General features: G+C 39.2%; 1 protein-coding gene across 3 annotated transcripts in view; it reads right to left on the bottom strand.

Annotated features, from left to right (window-relative positions):
- LOC123748816 (uncharacterized) overlaps nucleotides 1-19,306 on the bottom strand; it is a 62,817-nt gene that overhangs the window by 20,376 nt on the left and 23,135 nt on the right. The window lies entirely within an intron of this gene.

A 19,306-nucleotide genomic window follows, 5' to 3' on the forward strand; every position in this document is an offset into this window, starting at 1 on the left:
TGGTTTAGGGCTTCTATCCCTCTAACTATTTTCTTAGCATCAGGGCTTAATTGAAATAGGAGTTCTCCAAAACTCATTTTCGTACTTTTAAGGTGAAGAAAAGAAGTGATTTACTATAGAGTGTATTACACTTATTTGTATAATTTGCACGACGTTTCGAACCTCCATGGTTCATTCTCAAGTGAACAGATCTTACAATACTAGTTGATTTTATACCCGCATTAGGTCAGGTGATAATACAATGAAGGTGAAAACATGGGGGGGATACATAAGGGATAAACATCGGGGCTGCAGAAGGCTTATTGGCCCATACGAGGCATCTCCTATCTAAACACAAAGATTAATCCAGTGTAATTGGCCTGTTATGTTGGACATTGTCTTCTGTGTTGGCATCGATATGTTCTTGTCTTGTCCTTACTCTCATGGTGGGTAGAGTAAATAGTTCCGTGATTTGGGTGTTCATGGTAGGTCGCTCTATTCTTATGTGAATTGCCTCAAGAATTTGTAATCTTCTTGAATCTTGGGTTTTGTCTATTATGCAAGTATTCTTGTTCAACATTTCTCTTGTTAGAGTAATGTCATGGGCTTGTCTCATGTGATTCCTAGGGGCACCAGATTGAAGATGGCATGTCAAACGCCTCGTCAGCTTGGTCGACGTCATACCTATGTACTTACAATATACACCTATATACATACACCTATGTCATACCTATATACACCAATATATATATATATATATATCGTACATAGTAGCCAGAACGCACTTCTCAGCCTACTATGCAAGGCCCGATTTGCCTAATAAGCCAAGTTTTCCTGAATTAATTTTTTTTCGACTACCTAACCTACCTAACCTAACCTATCCTAACTTTTTCGGCTACCTAACTTAACCTAACCTATAAAGATAGGTTAGGTGACGTTAGGTAGGGTTGGTTAGGTTCGGTCATATATCTACGTTAATTTTAACTCCAATAAAAAAAATGACCTCATACATAATGAAATGGGTAGCTTTATCATTTCATAAGAAAAAAATTAGAGCAAATATATTAATTCAGGAAAATTTGGCTTATTAGGCAAATCGGGCCTTGCATAGAAGGCCGAGAAGTGCGTTCTGGCTACTAAGTACGACATATATATATATATATATATATATATATATATATATATATATATACATATATATATATATATATATATATATATATATATATATATATATATATATATATATATATATATATATATATATATATATATATATATATATATATATGTCGTACCTAGTAGCCAGAACTCACTTCTCAGCCTACTATTCAAGGCCCGATTTGCCTAATAAGCCAAGTTTTCCTGAATTAATATATTTACTATAATATTTTTCTTATGAAATGATAAAGCAACCCTTTTCTCTATGTATGAGGTCAATTTTTTTTTATTGGAGTTAAAATTAACGTAGATATATGACCGAACCTAACCAACCCTACCTAACCTAACCTAACCTATATTTATAGGTAAGGTTAGGTTAGGTAGCCAAAAAAAGCTAGGTTAGGTTAGGTTAGGTAGGTTAGGTAGACGAAAAAACATTAATTCATGAAAACTTGGCTTATTAGGCAAATCGGGCCTTGAATAGTAGGCTGAGAAGTGCGTTCTGGCTATTAGGTACGATATATATATATATATATATATATATATATATATATATATATATATATATATATATATATATATATATATATATATATATATATATAAACATATATATATATATATATATATATATATATATATATATATATATATAAACATATATATATATATATATATATATATATATATATATATATATATATAAACATATATATATATATATATATATATATATATATATATATATATATATATATTAGTATATTTTGGTAGCAGTCTTTCCTGTAGACATATTTTATTAAATATGACCGAAAAAGTAAGATTAATAATTCTAACACGAATTTTCTCAATCTTTCGTACATTATGCTTCACTGTTGGAGGTAAATCAAAAATCACTTCTCCAAAATTCATTTTTATTTCTAGTCTGACGCGACACGGGCGCGTTTCGTAAAACTTATTACATTTTCAAAGACTTCACAAATACACAACTGATTAGAACTTGCGTTTCCCTGATTTTATATCTACATTTGAGTGAGGTGGGAAGGGTGATGTGGCATTACATTTGAGTGAGGTGGGAAGGATGATGTGGCATTAGAGGATATTAATAGGGTATTAAAAGTATCAACACAAGACAGAACACGAAACAATGGATATTGAATAGAAGTGTTTGTAGAAAGCCTATTGGTCCATATTTCTTGATGCTTCTATATTGGAGCGGAGTCTTGAGGTGGGTAGAATATAGTTGTGCAATAATTGGCTGTTGATTGCTGGTGTTGACTTCTTGATGTGTAGTGCCTCGCAAACGTCAAGCCGCCTGCTATCGCTGTATCTATCGATGATTTCTGTGTTGTTTACTAGGATTTCTCTGGCGATGGTTTGGTTATGGGAAGAGATTATATGTTCCTTAATGGAGCCCTGTTGTTTATGCATCGTTAAACGCCTAGAAAGAGATGTTGTTGTCTTGCCTATATACTGGGTTTTTTGGAGCTTACAGTCCCTAAGTGGGCATTTGAAGGCATAGACGACGTTAGTCTCTTTTAAAGCGTTCTGTTTCGTGTCTGGAGAGTTTCTCATGAGTAGGCTGGCCGTTTTTCTGGTTTTATAGTAAATCGTCAGTTGTATCCTCTGATTTTTGTCTGTAGGGATAACGTTTCTATTAACAATATCTTTCAGGACCCTTTCCTCTGTTTTATGAGCTGTGGAAAAGAAGTTCCTGTAAAATAGTCTAATAGGGGGTATAAGTGTTGTGTTAGTTGTCTCTTCGGAGGTTGCATGGCTTTTCACTTTCCTTCTTATGATGTCTTCGATGAAACCATTGGAGAAGCCGTTATTGACTAGAACCTGCCTTACCCTACAGAGTTCTTCGTCGACTTGCTTCCGTTCTGAGCTGTGGCTGAGAGCACGGTCGACGTATGCGTTAACAACACTCCTCTTGTACCTGTCAGGGCAGTCGCTGTTGGCATTTAGGCACATTCCTATGTTTGTTTCCTTTGTGTAGACTGCAGTGTGGAAACCTCCGCCCTTTTCCATGACTGTTACATCTAGAAAAGGCAGCTTCCCATCCTTTTCCGTCTCGTAAGTGAAACGCAGCACGGAACTCTGCTCAAATGCCTCCTTCAGCTCCTGCAGATGTCTGACATCAGGTACCTGTGTAAAAATGTCGTCAACATACCTGCAGTATATGGCCGGTTTCAAGTTCATGTCGACTAAGACTTTTTGCTCGATGGTACCCATGTAGAAGTTTGCAAACAGGACACCTAGGGGAGAACCCATAGCGACCCCATCTACTTGCTTATACATATGCCCATCCGGGCTCAAGAAGGGTGCCTCTTTAGTACAAGCTTGGAGTAGTTTCCTCAGAATACTTTCTGGCATGTCAAGAGGAGTACAGGCTGGATCACGATACACTCTGTCGGCTATCATTCCGATTGTCTCGTCCACAGGTACGTTGGTAAACAGCGATTCTACGTCCAACGAGGCTCTTATCCCTGTGGCCCGTGCGCCCCGCAGTAAGTCCACAAATTCCTTTGGAGACTTCAGGCTGAAGGCGCAAGGAACATAAGGAGTCAGCAGGCCGTTGAGTCGCTTTGCCAATCTGTACGTGGGTGTGGGTATCTGGCTAATGATTGGCCGAAGTGGGTTTCCAGGCTTGTGCGTCTTGACATTTCCATACGCATATCCAGGTTTATATTCCCCAATGATCTTTGGCAGGTGGAGTCCGGATTTCTTGGCGTTCACAGTTTCGATCAGTTTGTTGACCTTTGCTTTTAATTCGGCTGTAGTGTCCTTCGTTACCCTTTGGAACTTAGTTTGGTCAGAGAGTATGATGTTCATTTTCGCCAGATATTCGTCTTTTTTAAGAATGACATATATTGGCGACTTGTCACCTCTCCTGACAACTATCTCCTTGTTCTCACGAAGGCTTTTAGCTGCCGCTCTAAGCTCGGGGGACAGTATGGTGCTTCTGTAGTTGCCTCGATTCTTTCCTCCTTCTGCAATAAGTTCTGCTTGTAAGGTATCTTTGGTAGTGACCTTCTTTTGTGTCTCGAGGTCGAATATGTCGTCCAACAGAATTTCCAACTCCACTTTCCGGGCCATTTCACTCGGTCTGGACATAACATGACAGTTTATGCCCAGATTTAGGAGAGTGACTTGGTCCTCAGTGAGGTTAATTCCTGCAAGGTTCAGGAAGCCATCTCTTGGTCGTGGAATTGCCATAGGTCTAGAAATAAAAATGAATTTTGGAGAAGTGATTTTTGATTTACCTCCAACAGTGAAGCATAATGTACGAAAGATTGAGAAAATTCGTGTTAGAATTATTAATCTTACTTTTTCGGTCATATTTAATAAAATATGTCTACAGGAAAGACTGCTACCAAAATATACTAATGTTAAAGTGCACGACCCAGCAGCAAGGAATCAAGCCTTCACGATAAAATATCGCCAGGATCTGATTCGTGATCAGATATACAAGGCAGAGAATGAAATCAAAGACAAAAAAACGCAACTACTTCATGCTACAAACGAGTGGAGAAATAGCAACATCGACCATAGTATCCGTACCCGCATTGAACAACACCTCGACATCCTCACAGACCAACATCACCTCAGCACTGAAACAAGGATTATCAAGAAACTAACAACATTATATGGAGGACCTATGGCAATTCCACGACCAAGAGATGGCTTCCTGAACCTTGCAGGAATTAACCTCACTGAGGACCAAGTCACTCTCCTAAATCTGGGCATAAACTGTCATGTTATGTCCAGACCGAGTGAAATGGCCCGGAAAGTGGAGTTGGAAATTCTGTTGGACGACATATTCGACCTCGAGACACAAAAGAAGGTCACTACCAAAGATACCTTACAAGCAGAACTTATTGCAGAAGGAGGAAAGAATCGAGGCAACTACAGAAGCACCATACTGTCCCCCGAGCTTAGAGCGGCAGCTAAAAGCCTTCGTGAGAACAAGGAGATAGTTGTCAGGAGAGGTGACAAGTCGCCAATATATGTCATTCTTAAAAAAGACGAATATCTGGCGAAAATGAACATCATACTCTCTGACCAAACTAAGTTCCAAAGGGTAACGAAGGACACTACAGCCGAATTAAAAGCAAAGGTCAACAAACTGATCGAAACTGTGAACGCCAAGAAATCCGGACTCCACCTGCCAAAGATCATTGGGGGAATATAAACCTGGATATGCGTATGGAAATGTCAAGACGCACAAGCCTGGAAACCCACTTCGGCCAATCATTAGCCAGATACCCACACCCACGTACAGATTGGCAAAGCGACTCAACGGCCTGCTGACTCCTTATGTTCCTTGCGCCTTCAGCCTGAAGTCTCCAAAGGAATTTGTGTACTTACTGCGGGGCGCACGGGCCACAGGGATAAGAGCCTCGTTGGACGTAGAATCGCTGTTTACCAACGTACCTGTGGACGAGACAATCGGAATGATAGCCGACAGAGTGTATCGTGATCCAGCCTGTACTCCTCTTGACATGCCAGAAAGTATTCTGAGGAAACTACTCCAAGCTTGTACTAAAGAGGCACCCTTCTTGAGCCCGGATGGGCATATGTATAAGCAAGTAGATGGGGTCGCTATGGGTTCTCCCCTAGGTGTCCTGTTTGCAAACTTCTACATGGGTACCATCGAGCAAAAAGTCTTAGTCGACATGAACTTGAAACCGGCCATATACTGCAGGTATGTTGACGACATTTTTACACAGGTACCTGATGTCAGACATCTGCAGGAGCTGAAGGAGGCATTTGAGCAGAGTTCCGTGCTGCGTTTCACTTACGAGACGGAAAAGGATGGGAAGCTGCCTTTTCTAGATGTAACAGTCATGGAAAAGGGCGGAGGTTTCCACACTGCAGTCTACACAAAGGAAACAAACATAGGAATGTGCCTAAATGCCAACAGCGACTGCCCTGACAGGTACAAGAGGAGTGTTGTTAACGCATACGTCGACCGTGCTCTCAGCCACAGCTCAGAATGGAAGCAAGTCGACGAAGAACTCTGTAGGGTAAGGCAGGTTCTAGTCAATAACGGCTTCTCCAATGGTTTCATCGAAGACATCATAAGAAGGAAAGTGAAAAGCCATGCAACCTCCGAAGAGACAACTAACACAACACCTATACCCCCTATTAGACTATTTTACAGGAACTTCTTTTCCACAGCTCATAAAACAGAGGAAAGGGTCCTGAAAGATATTGTTAATAGAAACGTTATCCCTACAGACAAAAATCAGAGGATACAACTGACGATTTACTATAAAACCAGAAAAACGGCCAGCCTACTCATGAGAAACTCTCCAGACACGAAACAGAACGCTTTAAAAGAGACTAACGTCGTCTATGCCTTCAAATGCCCACTTGGGGACTGTAAGCTCCAAAAAACCCAGTATATAGGCAAGACAACAACATCTCTTTCTAGGCGTTTAACGATGCATAAACAACAGGGCTCCATTAAGGAACATATAATCTCTTCCCATAACCAAACCATCGCCAGAGAAATCCTAGTAAACAACACAGAAATCATCGATAGATACAGCGATAGCAGGCGGCTTGACGTTTGCGAGGCACTACACATCAAGAAGTCAACACCAGCAATCAACAGCCAATTATTGCACAACTATATTCTACCCACCTCAAGACTCCGCTCCAATATAGAAGCATCAAGAAATATGGACCAATAGGCTTTCTACAAACACTTCTATTCAATATCCATTGTTTCGTGTTCTGTCTTGTGTTGATACTTTTAATACCCTATTAATATCCTCTAATGCCACATCATCCTTCCCACCTCACTCAAATGTAATGCCACATCACCCTTCCCACCTCACTCAAATGTAGATATAAAATCAGGGAAACGCAAGTTCTAATCAGTTGTGTATTTGTGAAGTCTTTGAAAATGTAATAAGTTTTACGAAACGCGCCCGTGTCGCGTCAGACTAGAAATAAAAATGAATTTTGGAGAAGTGATTTTTGATTTACCTCCAACAGTGAAGCATAATGTACGAAAGATTGAGAAAATTCGTGTTAGAATTATTAATCTTACTTTTTCGGTCATATTTAATAAAAAATATATATATATATATATGTCGTACCTAGTAGCCAGAACGCACTTCTCAGCCTACTATGCAAGGCCCGATTTGCCTAATAAGCCAAGTTTTCCTGAATTAAAATATTTTCTTTAATTTTTTTCTTATGAAATGATAAAGCTACCCATTTGATTATGTATGAGGTCAATTTTTTTTTATTGGAGTTAAAATTAACGTAGATATATGACCGAACCTAACCAACCCTACCTAACCTAACGTAACCTATCTTTAAAGGTTAGGTTAGGTTAGGTAGCCGAAAAAGTTAGGTTAGGTTAGGTTAGGTAGGTTAGGTAGTCGAAAAACAATTAATTCATGAAAACTTGGCTTATTAGGCAAATCGGGCCTTGCATAGTAGGCTGAGAAGTGCGTTCTGGCTACTAGGTACGACATATATATATATATATATATATATATATATATATATATATATATATATATATATATATATATATATATATATATATATATATATATATATATTATTAAATATGACCGAAAAAGTAAGATTAATAATTCTAACACGAATTTTCTCAATCTTTCGTACATTACGCTTCACTGTTGGAGGTAAATCAAAAATCACTTCTCCAAAATTCATTTTTATTTCTAGTCTGACGCGACACGGGCGCGTTTCATAAAACTTATTACATTTTCAAAGACTTTCACAAATACACAACTGATTAGAACGTATCTCTGATTTTATATCTACATTTGAGTGAGGTGGGAAGGGTGATGTGGCATTAACACAAGACAGAACAGGAGGGGATATTAATAGGGTATTAAAAGTATCAACACAAGACAGAACAGAAACAATGGGTATTGAATAGAAGTGTTTGTAGAAAGCCTATTGGTCCATATTTCTTGATGCTTCTATATTGGAGCGGAGTCTTGAGGTGGGTAGAATATAGTTGTGCAATAATTGGCTGTTGATTGCTGGTGTTGACTTCTTGATGTGTAGTGCCTCGCAAACGTCAAGCCGCCTGCTATCGCTGTATCTATCGATGATTTCTGTGTTGTTTACTAGGATTTCTCTGGCGATGGTTTGGTTATGGGAAGAGATTATATGTTCCTTAATGGAGCCCTGTTGCTTATGCATCGTTAAACGCCTAGAAAGAGATGTTGTTGTCTTGCCTATATACTGGGTTTTTTGGAGCTTACAGTCCCCAAGTGGGCATTTGAAGGCATAGACGACATTAGTCTCTTTTAAAGCGTTCTGTTTTGTGTCTGGAGAGTTTCTCATGAGTAGGCTGGCCGTTTTTCTGGTTTTATAGTAAATCGTCAGTTGTATCCTCTGATTTTTGTCTGTAGGGATAACGTTTCTATTAACAATATCTTTCAGGACCCTTTCCTCCGTTTTATGAGCTGTGGAAAAGAAGTTCCTGTAAAATAGTCTAATAGGGGGTATAGGTGTTGTGTTAGTTGTCTCTTCAGAGGTTGCATGGCTTTTCACTTTCCTTCTTATGATGTCTTCGATGAAACCATTGGAGAAGCCGTTATTGACTAGGACCTGCCTTACCCTACAGAGTTCTTCGTCGACTTGCTTCCATTCTGAGCTGTGGCTGAGAGCACGGTCGACGTATGCGTTAACAACACTCCTCTTGTACCTGTCAGGGCAGTCGCTGTTGGCATTTAGGCACATTCCTATGTTTGTTTCCTTAGTGTAGACTGCAGTGTGGAAACCTCCGCCCTTTTCCATGACTGTTACATCTAGAAAAGGCAGCTTCCCATCCTTTTCCGTCTCGTAAGTGAAACGCAGCACGGAACTCTGCTCAAATGCCTCCTTCAGCTTCTGCAGATGTCTGACATCAGGTACCTGTGTAAAAATGTCGTCAACATACCTGCAGTATATGGCCGGTTTCAAGTTCATGTCGACTAAGACTTTTTGCTCGATGGTACCCATGTAGAAGTTTGCAAACAGGACACCTAGGGGAGAACCCATGGCGACCCCATCTACTTGCTTATACATGTGCCCATCCGGGCTCAAGAAGGGTGCCTCTTTAGTACAAGCTTGGAGTAGTTTCCTCAGAATACTTTCTGGCATGTCAAGAGGAGTACAGGCTGGATCACGATACACTCTGTCGGCTATCATTCCGATTGTCTCGTCCACAGGTACGTTGGTAAACAGCGATTCTACGTCCAACGAGGCTCTTATCCCTGTGGCCCGTGTGCCCCGCAGTAAGTCCACAAATTCCTTTGGAGACTTCAGGCTGAAGGCGCAAGGAACATAAGGAGTCAGCAGGCCGTTGAGTCGCTTTGCCAGTCTGTACGTGGGTGTGGGTATCTGGCTAATGATTGGCCGAAGTGGGTTTCCAGGCTTGTGCGTCTTGACATTTCCATACGCATATCCAGGTTTATATTCCCCAATGATCTTTGGCAGGTGGAGTCCGGATTTCTTGGCGTTTACAGTTTCGATCAGTTTGTTGACCTTTGCTTTTAATTCGGCTGTAGTGTCCTTCGTTACCCTTTGGAACTTAGTTTGGTCAGAGAGTATGATGTTCATTTTCGCCAGATATTCGTCTTTTTTAAGAATGACATATATTGGCGACTTGTCACCTCTCCTGACAACTATCTCCTTGTTCTCACGAAGGCTTTTAGCTGCCGCTTTAAGCTCGGGGGACAGTATGGTGCTTCTGTAGTTGCCTCGATTCTTTCCTCCTTCTGCAATAAGTTCTGCTTGTAAGGTATCTTTGGTAGTGACCTTCTTTTGTGTCTCGAGGTCGAATATGTCGTCCAACAGAATTTCCAACTCTACTTTCCGGGCCATTTCACTCGGTCTGGACATAACATGACAGTTTATGCCTAGATTTAGGAGAGTGACTTGGTCCTCAGTGAGCAGAAGGAGGAAAGAATCGAGGCAACTACAGAAGCACCATACTGTCCCCCGAGCTTAAAGCGGCAGCTAAAAGCCTTCGTGAGAACAAGGAGATAGTTGTCAGGAGAGGTGACAAGTCGCCAATATATGTCATTCTTAAAAAAGACGAATATCTGGCGAAAATGAACATCATACTCTCTGACCAAACTAAGTTCCAAAGGGTAACGAAGGACACTACAGCCGAATTAAAAGCAAAGGTCAACAAACTGATCGAAACTGTAAACGCCAAGAAATCCGGACTCCACCTGCCAAAGATCATTGGGGAATATAAACCTGGATATGCGTATGGAAATGTCAAGACGCACAAGCCTGGAAACCCACTTCGGCCAATCATTAGCCAGATACCCACACCCACGTACAGACTGGCAAAGCGACTCAACGGCCTGCTGACTCCTTATGTTCCTTGCGCCTTCAGCCTGAAGTCTCCAAAGGAATTTGTGGACTTACTGCGGGGCACACGGGCCACAGGGATAAGAGCCTCGTTGGACGTAGAATCGCTGTTTACCAACGTACCTGTGGACGAGACAATCGGAATGATAGCCGACAGAGTGTATCGTGATCCAGCCTGTACTCCTCTTGACATGCCAGAAAGTATTCTGAGGAAACTACTCCAAGCTTGTACTAAAGAGGCACCCTTCTTGAGCCCGGATGGGCACATGTATAAGCAAGTAGATGGGGTCGCCATGGGTTCTCCCCTAGGTGTCCTGTTTGCAAACTTCTACATGGGTACCATCGAGCAAAAAGTCTTAGTCGACATGAACTTGAAACCGGCCATATACTGCAGGTATGTTGACGACATTTTTACACAGGTACCTGATGTCAGACATCTGCAGAAGCTGAAGGAGGCATTTGAGCAGAGTTCCGTGCTGCGTTTCACTTACGAGACGGAAAAGGATGGGAAGCTGCCTTTTCTAGATGTAAGTCATGGAAAAGGGCGGAGGTTTCCACACTGCAGTCTACACTAAGGAAACAAACATAGGAATGTGCCTAAATGCCAACAGCGACTGCCCTGACAGGTACAAGAGGAGTGTTGTTAACGCATACGTCGACCGTGCTCTCAGCCACAGCTCAGAATGGAAGCAAGTCGACGAAGAACTCTGTAGGGTAAGGCAGGTCCTAGTCAATAACGGCTTCTCCAATGGTTTCATCGAAGACATCATAAGAAGGAAAGTGAAAAGCCATGCAACCTCTGAAGAGACAACTAACACAACACCTATACCCCCTATTAGACTATTTTACAGGAACTTCTTTTCCACACCTCATAAAACGGAGGAAAGGGTCCTGAAAGATATTGTTAATAGAAACGTTATCCCTACAGACAAAAATCAGAGGATACAACTGACGATTTACTATAAAACCAGAAAAACGGCCAGCCTACTCATGAGAAACTCTCCAGACACAAAACAGAACGCTTTAAAAGAGACTAATGTCGTCTATGCCTTCAAATGCCCACTTGGGGACTGTAAGCTCCAAAAAACCCAGTATATAGGCAAGACAACAACATCTCTTTCTAGGCGTTTAACGATGCATAAGCAACAGGGCTCCATTAAGGAACATATAATCTCTTCCCATAACCAAACCATCGCCAGAGAAATCCTAGTAAACAACACAGAAATCATCGATAGATACAGCGATAGCAGGCGGCTTGACGTTTGCGAGGCACTACACATCAAGAAGTCAACACCAGCAATCAACAGCCAATTATTGCACAACTATATTCTACCCACCTCAAGACTCCGCTCCAATATAGAAGCATCAAGAAATATGGACCAATAGGCTTTCTACAAACACTTCTATTCAATACCCATTGTTTCTGTTCTGTCTTGTGTTGATACTTTTAATACCCTATTAATATCCCCTCCTGTTCTGTCTTGTGTTAATGCCACATCACCCTTCCCACCTCACTCAAATGTAGATATAAAATCAGAGATACGTTCTAATCAGTTGTGTATTTGTGAAAGTCTTTGAAAATGTAATAAGTTTTACGAAACGCGCCCGTGTCGCGTCAGACTAGAAATAAAAATGAATTTTGGAGAAGTGATTTTTGATTTACCTCCAACAGTGAAGCGTAATGTACGAAAGATTGAGAAAATTCGTGTTAGAATTATTAATCTTACTTTTTCGGTCATATTTAATAATATATGTCTACAGGAAAGACTGCTACCAAAATATACTAATATATATATATATATATATATATATATATATATATATATATATATATATATATATATATATATATATATATATATATATATATATATATATATATATATATATATATATATATATATATATATATATATATATGTCGTACCTAATAGCCAGAACGCACTTCTCAGCCTACTGTGCAAGGCCCGATTTGCCTAATAAGCCAAGTTTTACTGAATTAATATATTTTCTCTAATTTTTTTCTTATGAAATGATAAGGCTACCGATTTCATTATGTATGAGGTCAATTATTTTTTTGGGAGTTAAAATTAACGTAGATATATGACCGAACCTAACCAACCCTACCTAACCTAACTTAACTTATCTTTATAGGTTAGGTTAGGTAGCCGGGAAAGCTAGGTTAGGTTAGGTTAGGTAGGTTAGGTAGTCGAAAAAGAATTAATTCATGAAAACTTGGCTTTTTAGGCAAATCGGGCCTTGCATAGTAGGCCGAGTACGAAGTTCTGGCTACTAGGTACGACATATATATATATATATATATATATATATATATATATATATATATATATATATATATATATATATATATATATATATATATATATATATATATATATATATATATATGTCGTACCTAGTAGCCAGAACGCACTTCTCAGCCTACTATGCAAGGCCCGATTTGCCTAATAAGCCAAGTTTTCATGAATTAATTGTTTTTCGACTACCTAACCTACCTAACCTAACCTAACCTAACTTTTTCGGCTACCTAACCTAACCTAACCTATAAATGATTTCACCTACACAGATGATTTGGGAATGCATCAGACAAGGGAGTGGGAAATGGTGGGGAGGACGAGGGGATGGGAATGGGGGATGGTGGGGGAGGACGAGGGGACGGCCCTGGAAACACAAACCGTAACTGTCTCTATTTTCCGTTTGTTACAACTTGTAACAAAGTTGTTACATCTTGGCTTAACGTGTTTATGACGAATTAGAACGTTGTTACAACTTGCTATATTGGTTGTTATAACTGGTTAGGAGGTGTTAAAACTTGTTCGAACGTTGTACCAACGTCGTAGTTTCGGTGTGTGTTTGGCTGGGGGGGGGGGGAGAGTTGGGGATGGTGGGGATGGTGGGGACGAGGGGACAGGGGAATGGAGATTGGTGGGGGAAGACAATTGGACAGGGAAGTGGGGGATGGTGGGGAGGATGAGTGGACCGGGGAGGGGGGAAATGGTAGGGAGGACGAGGGGAAGGAAGAGTGGGAGATGGTGGAGAGGACGAGGGGACGGTAGAGTGGGGAATGGTTAGAAGGACGAAAGGACAGTGGAGTGGTGAAATGGGTGGAGGACATAGGAATGGGGAGGAAGGAAATGGTGGGGAGGACATAGGAATGGGGAGGAAGGAAATGGTGGGGAGGACATAGGAATGGGGAGGAAGGAAATGGTGGGGAGAACGAGGGGAAGGGGGAGTGAGGAACGGTTGGGAGCACGAGGGGACAGGGAAGGGGGGAAAGGTGGAGAGGACTGGGAGACAGGGAAAAGGTTGCTATTGCTCAACCACAGCAAACCAAAAACTAAAACCAAACCAAAATAGCCCACAGCAAACCAAACGCGTTGCTGAGCCACAGCAACGCGTGGCCAGGTACAGCTAGTCTATATAAATAAAAATGAAAATGTCCGTTTGTTCAAAATCGCTAATCTCCGAAAGTTCTTCACCGATTGCATTGAAATTTTCACACAACCTTCCATTCGCATTTGGCCAGGTTTTTATATACATACTATATAGATGTCATGTCTGTGACAGTAAAAAAACATGCTTTTTATTAAAATCATGTGTTTTTCATGTGAGGGGAAATCTTCGAAACCTCTTTACCGATTGCTTTGAAATTTTGACACAACGTTGCATTCGAATAGTCTCAGACACATTCACAGTCTCCGTGGTGTAGTGGTAAGACACTCGCCTGGCGTTCCGTGAGCGCTATGTCATGGGTTCGTATCCTGGCCGGGGAGGATTTACTGGGCGCAATTCCTTAACTGTAGCCTCTGTTTAACGCAACAGTAAAATGTGTACTTGGATGAAAAAACGATTCTTCGCGGCAGGGGATCGTATTCCAGGGACCATAGGATTAAGGACTTGCCCGAAACGCTACGCGTACTAGTGGCTGTACAAGAATGTAACAACTCTTGTATATATCTCAAAAAAAAAAAAAAAAAAAAAAAAAAAAAAATAGGCGCATCTTTTTATATATTTATTTATATATTTATTTATATATTTATTTATTTATTTATTTATTTATGCATATACAAGAAGGTACAATGGGAATGTGAGGATACATAAAATGGTAATTACAGTCTTGTAAAGCCACTAGTACGCGCAGCGTTTCGGGCAGGTCCTTAATCTAATAAAATTTTAAGTAGGTAAATACTTGCAAAATTTATAAAAAAAATGATAACAGTTACATGGCAAGTAAAAAAAAAAGATGAGAGAAAATTGTAGGTACAGTATATTAAAGCACAAAGGTAGCTAAGATTAATTGCAATGACAGCGTGAATGGTAGTTGACAAAAATTGGTAGCCACAATACAGCATATGGCTAGCACATAAAAGAAGACAGCAATGAACACAATGATAAGGTTGTTTGGGTTAAGTACATAAAAATTAGGAGATTGGGTAACACTATTTATTTATTTATTTATTTATTTAAATAAATAAATAAATAAATAAATATGTTTATTCAGGTAAGGTATATACATACAAGTGATGTTACATTAATGGATTGATATATAGATAGAGCTAGTACATACAATGCCTAAAGCCACTATTACGCAATGCGTTTCGGGCAAGAATTTATTTATTTATTTATATATATACAAGAAGGTACATTGGGTTTGTGAGAATACATTGGATAGTACAGTATTTACATTCTTGTAAAGCCACTAGTACGCACAGCGTTTCGGGCAGGTCCTTAATCTAGTAGATAATTTGACAAATGTGTACCGGTAGGATAGGTTTAAGTATAGGTTTAAGAATGTTGGAAACATCTGGCAAGTTGTTAGATATTATGTACCTCGCCCTGCCCTGGTGACTCTCTCATCTATCCTTATCTCAACTATGGTATTTGTGCTTGGGGTTCTACTACTCAAAATCATTTACGTCCTCTAATTATTCAACACAAAGCTGCTATTAGGACAATATCCAACTCTGGCCCCAGACATAACTCGGTACCCCTACGCAAATCTCTGAATATGTTAGATATTAAGTCACTGCACATCCTCTCATGTGTATTATATACATATAAAACGCTGAACTGTAATGCCAATCCTGACCTTAAAAGCTTCTTTGAAGGTTGTAACAGAACCCATGAGCACCACAACAGAAACAAATACCTTTTTGATATTCCACGATTACGACTTAATCAAACTAGAAATGCTCTACAAATCAAGGGACCCAGAATGTGGAATGACCTTCCCAATCATGTTAAAGACTGTACCTCTCTCAACCAATTTAAGATAAAAACTAAGCGCTACCTAATTAACTCCCTGTAACCTACCCTACCCCTGTAATGTCAACCCATGTCTGTTATTTTTAAACAATGCTGTTTGTCGACCAAATTGTATTTTTGCTGTATTTCTGCCATGTTCCCCCCTTTTTATATTTTTATATTTTCTCAACACATTTTATACTTTAATCTCAATTAGTATTAAGTTTCAGTCTTTAATGTTTTTCCTGCCCCGAACACTTTGCGTAATAGTGGCTTTAGGCATCGTATGTACTAGCCCTATCTATAAATTCATCAATATTTGTATCACCCCTTGTATGTATGTACTTTACCTGAATAAACATTTGAATTTGAATTTGAATTTTTAATTTGAATTTGAATTTGTTTATGTATATAAGAAATAGGAGAGGTCCCAAGATGCTGCCCTATGGCACCCCTACTGTCAAGGGTAGAGTGGGGAAGGTTATGTTATTGATGACTACATATTGGTGTCTGTCACTGAGATAGGAACGAATATAGTCCAGAGCAAGGCCTCGGTGGTACTTTTTTAGAGAACGTAAGCCAAATTGGTAGGGACTTAGTATGTTGAGTTTTACAAAGTGGGAATAGAGCTGTTTGTAAATCATTTTTTCCAATATTTTTGAAAGCATAGGTAGATTTGATATTGGTCTGTAATTGTTTATGTCAGCTGTCTCGCCTCCATTATGAACTGGCATCACTCTTGCTTTTTTTTAAGGATATCAGGAAAAGTATGACATTCTAGAGACTTGTTGAATTATAGAGCTATGGGTAGTGCAAGAGCAGGGGCAGCACTCTTATATATCATAGATGGTATTTCATTAATGTTCCCAGCTTTGGTTTTAAGTGATTGAATTATGGATATAAAGTTTGTCGGGCTGACTTGTAAAAGGAGTAGAGAATTAGGATAGCTGCCTGTGAGATATGTAGTGACATGTGTCTGGGTCCCTGGGAATTTTTTGGCAAGGTTTACACCAATTGAAGAAAGAAGCTATTGAATTCAGTTACAATACCTAAGTCTATTGCATGTGTGTAACCATCTTTGGAGAGTTTTATCTGCTTGTTATGTGGTTGTTGTTTTGACTCCAGGATGTTAGAGATGGCTTTCCATGTACTTATGATATTTCCTTTTGCTTCTTTAAATCTATTCTCATAAAAGGAAGCTTTGGTTCATCGTATTATATTGGTAAGCATTGATGAGTATCTCTTAACTTCTTCTTTTGTAACTAGACCAATTCTATGATTTTTTTATATTCGTGTATCTTGTTTATGGCTTTAAGTATGCCACGTGTGAGCCAGGTGTTGTTTAATCTTTTGGCAGTTTCTTACTTAGTGAGGAGAAGAGAGTGTGTGTTGTAGAGGCTTAGAGTTTTGGAAAGAAAGATGTCGGCTAATGAATTTATATCCTGTGTATTGTTGAGTTCAGATTCCCAATTTATATTGTAAACTGCATTTGTGAGGTTCCCTACTGCTGGTTTGCTGTGTAGTCTAGAGGTAAGTTTATTGGTAACCGAGGGTGTTATGTCCATGTTTGCTGAGGAAGCTAGGTAGGATTGTGATCGATTGTTCTGTCAGTGATTATACCAGAGACAGGGGGACTGTTTTATTAGTCCATATGTCCAGGGTTGTAGCAAATGTTTGAGTAATTCGTGTGGGCTTGGTGATTGTGGGGATTAGCATACAGGTGTTCATACTATTTAGGAAGTATTCCTAAAGCCTAGCAGTGCAATAATTTCTTAAAAAAAATCTCAGCCTTTATAACACCCACTGTCCTATGCTAACGAAACAAGTCACGACTAAAAGGCTAAACAATCCTTGGCTTACAAAGGGGATACTTAAATCCATTAATAAAAAATATGACCTTTAGACGAAGTATAGGTTAAGAATCGTCTCCAAAGAATTCTCAAAGAACTACTCATCATTGCTATCTAAAATAATTAGGAGAGCCAAAATTAAATATTACGAAGATAAATTTACCCACACAAAGGGCAACATTAAGAAAACATGGAGCACAATTTCTCAAATATTGGGATCAAAGAAGATTTTAAATAACAAACCAATACTCTTGTCAAATAATGATGGTCTGTTTTCAGCTTCTGACACTGCTTTTGAGTTCAATAGGTTCTTCTCTTTCATTGGGTCATCCCTTGCAAATGATATTCCATCTTCCAGTACTAATATTCAGGACTATCTTACAGGTAACTATCCTCAGTCTTTGTACCTAATGCCTACTAATTTCAATGATGTTACTGACATAATCCTTTCCCTTAAAACCATGTCTAGTGCCCTTGAGGAGATACCAACTCTAATTTACAAAAAAGCCTCCAGATTTTTAGCTCCTGCCATTGCATTGCTCTTCAACAAGTCACTTGAACTCCAAACCTTTCCAGATATTCTAAAAAAGCGAGAGTAATCCCTGTCCATAAATGTGGTGATCTCACAGATGTTAACAACTACAGCCCTGTATCAATTATAATAATAATAATAATAATAATAATAATAATAATAATAATAATAATAATAATAATAATAATAATAATAATATTAATAGTAATAATAATAATAATAATAAATGTTTATTCAGGTAAGGTACATACATACAAGAGATTTTACAAAAAATTATAGATAGAGCTAGTACATACAATGCCTAAAGCCACTATTACGCAAAGCGTTTCGGGCATTCTACCAAACTTGTCAAAAATATTTTAAAACTAATCTACAAACAGCTTTACTCTTATCTAGCCAAACTCAATATACTTAGCTCTTGTCAATATGGCTTCAGACCCCAAAAAAGCACTAACGATGCACTTATTAGTATGATTAACTTGATACATGCAGCTCTTGATAAAAATGAGTTCCCTGTTGGGTTATTTGTGGACCTGCGTAAGGCTTTTGACACTGTCAACCAACAAAACCTTCTTCTTAAATTACAACATTATGGAGTCAGAGGTCACTCCCTGCAATACCTTAAATCTTACCTTACTGACAGGCTCCAGTATGTTTCTGTGAATAATTCAATTTCTCCCACCCTACCCATCAAAATTGGTGTTCCACAGGACAGCATACTTGGCCCTCTCCTCTTTCTCATCTACATTAATGACCTTCCAAATGCCTCCCAACACCTCAAACGAATTCTATTTGCTGACGACTCAACCTTCATTTACTTCAGTGCTGACCCCATTGCTCTAAATGTCACAGTGAATACTGAGCTAAATAAAGTCCATCTTTGGCTAACTGCCAACAAACTCATCCTCAATATTGACAAAACTTTCTATATTTTGTTTGGAAATAAATCCTCAAATCAAATAAATCTCAGGATTAACAATGCCCAAATTTGTAACAAATTAGATGGCAAATTCCTTGACGTTCTCATTGACCACAAGCTGAATTTCCAGGGACACATTCTAAATATATCAAAAAATGTTTAAAAAACTTTTGGCATTCTTTCTAAGATCAGATATTATGTACCTCGCCCTGCCCTGGTGACACCCTATTACTC

Source organism: Procambarus clarkii, chromosome 19, assembly GCF_040958095.1.
Source record: "Procambarus clarkii isolate CNS0578487 chromosome 19, FALCON_Pclarkii_2.0, whole genome shotgun sequence".
Taxonomy (NCBI): Eukaryota; Metazoa; Arthropoda; class Malacostraca; order Decapoda; family Cambaridae; genus Procambarus; species Procambarus clarkii.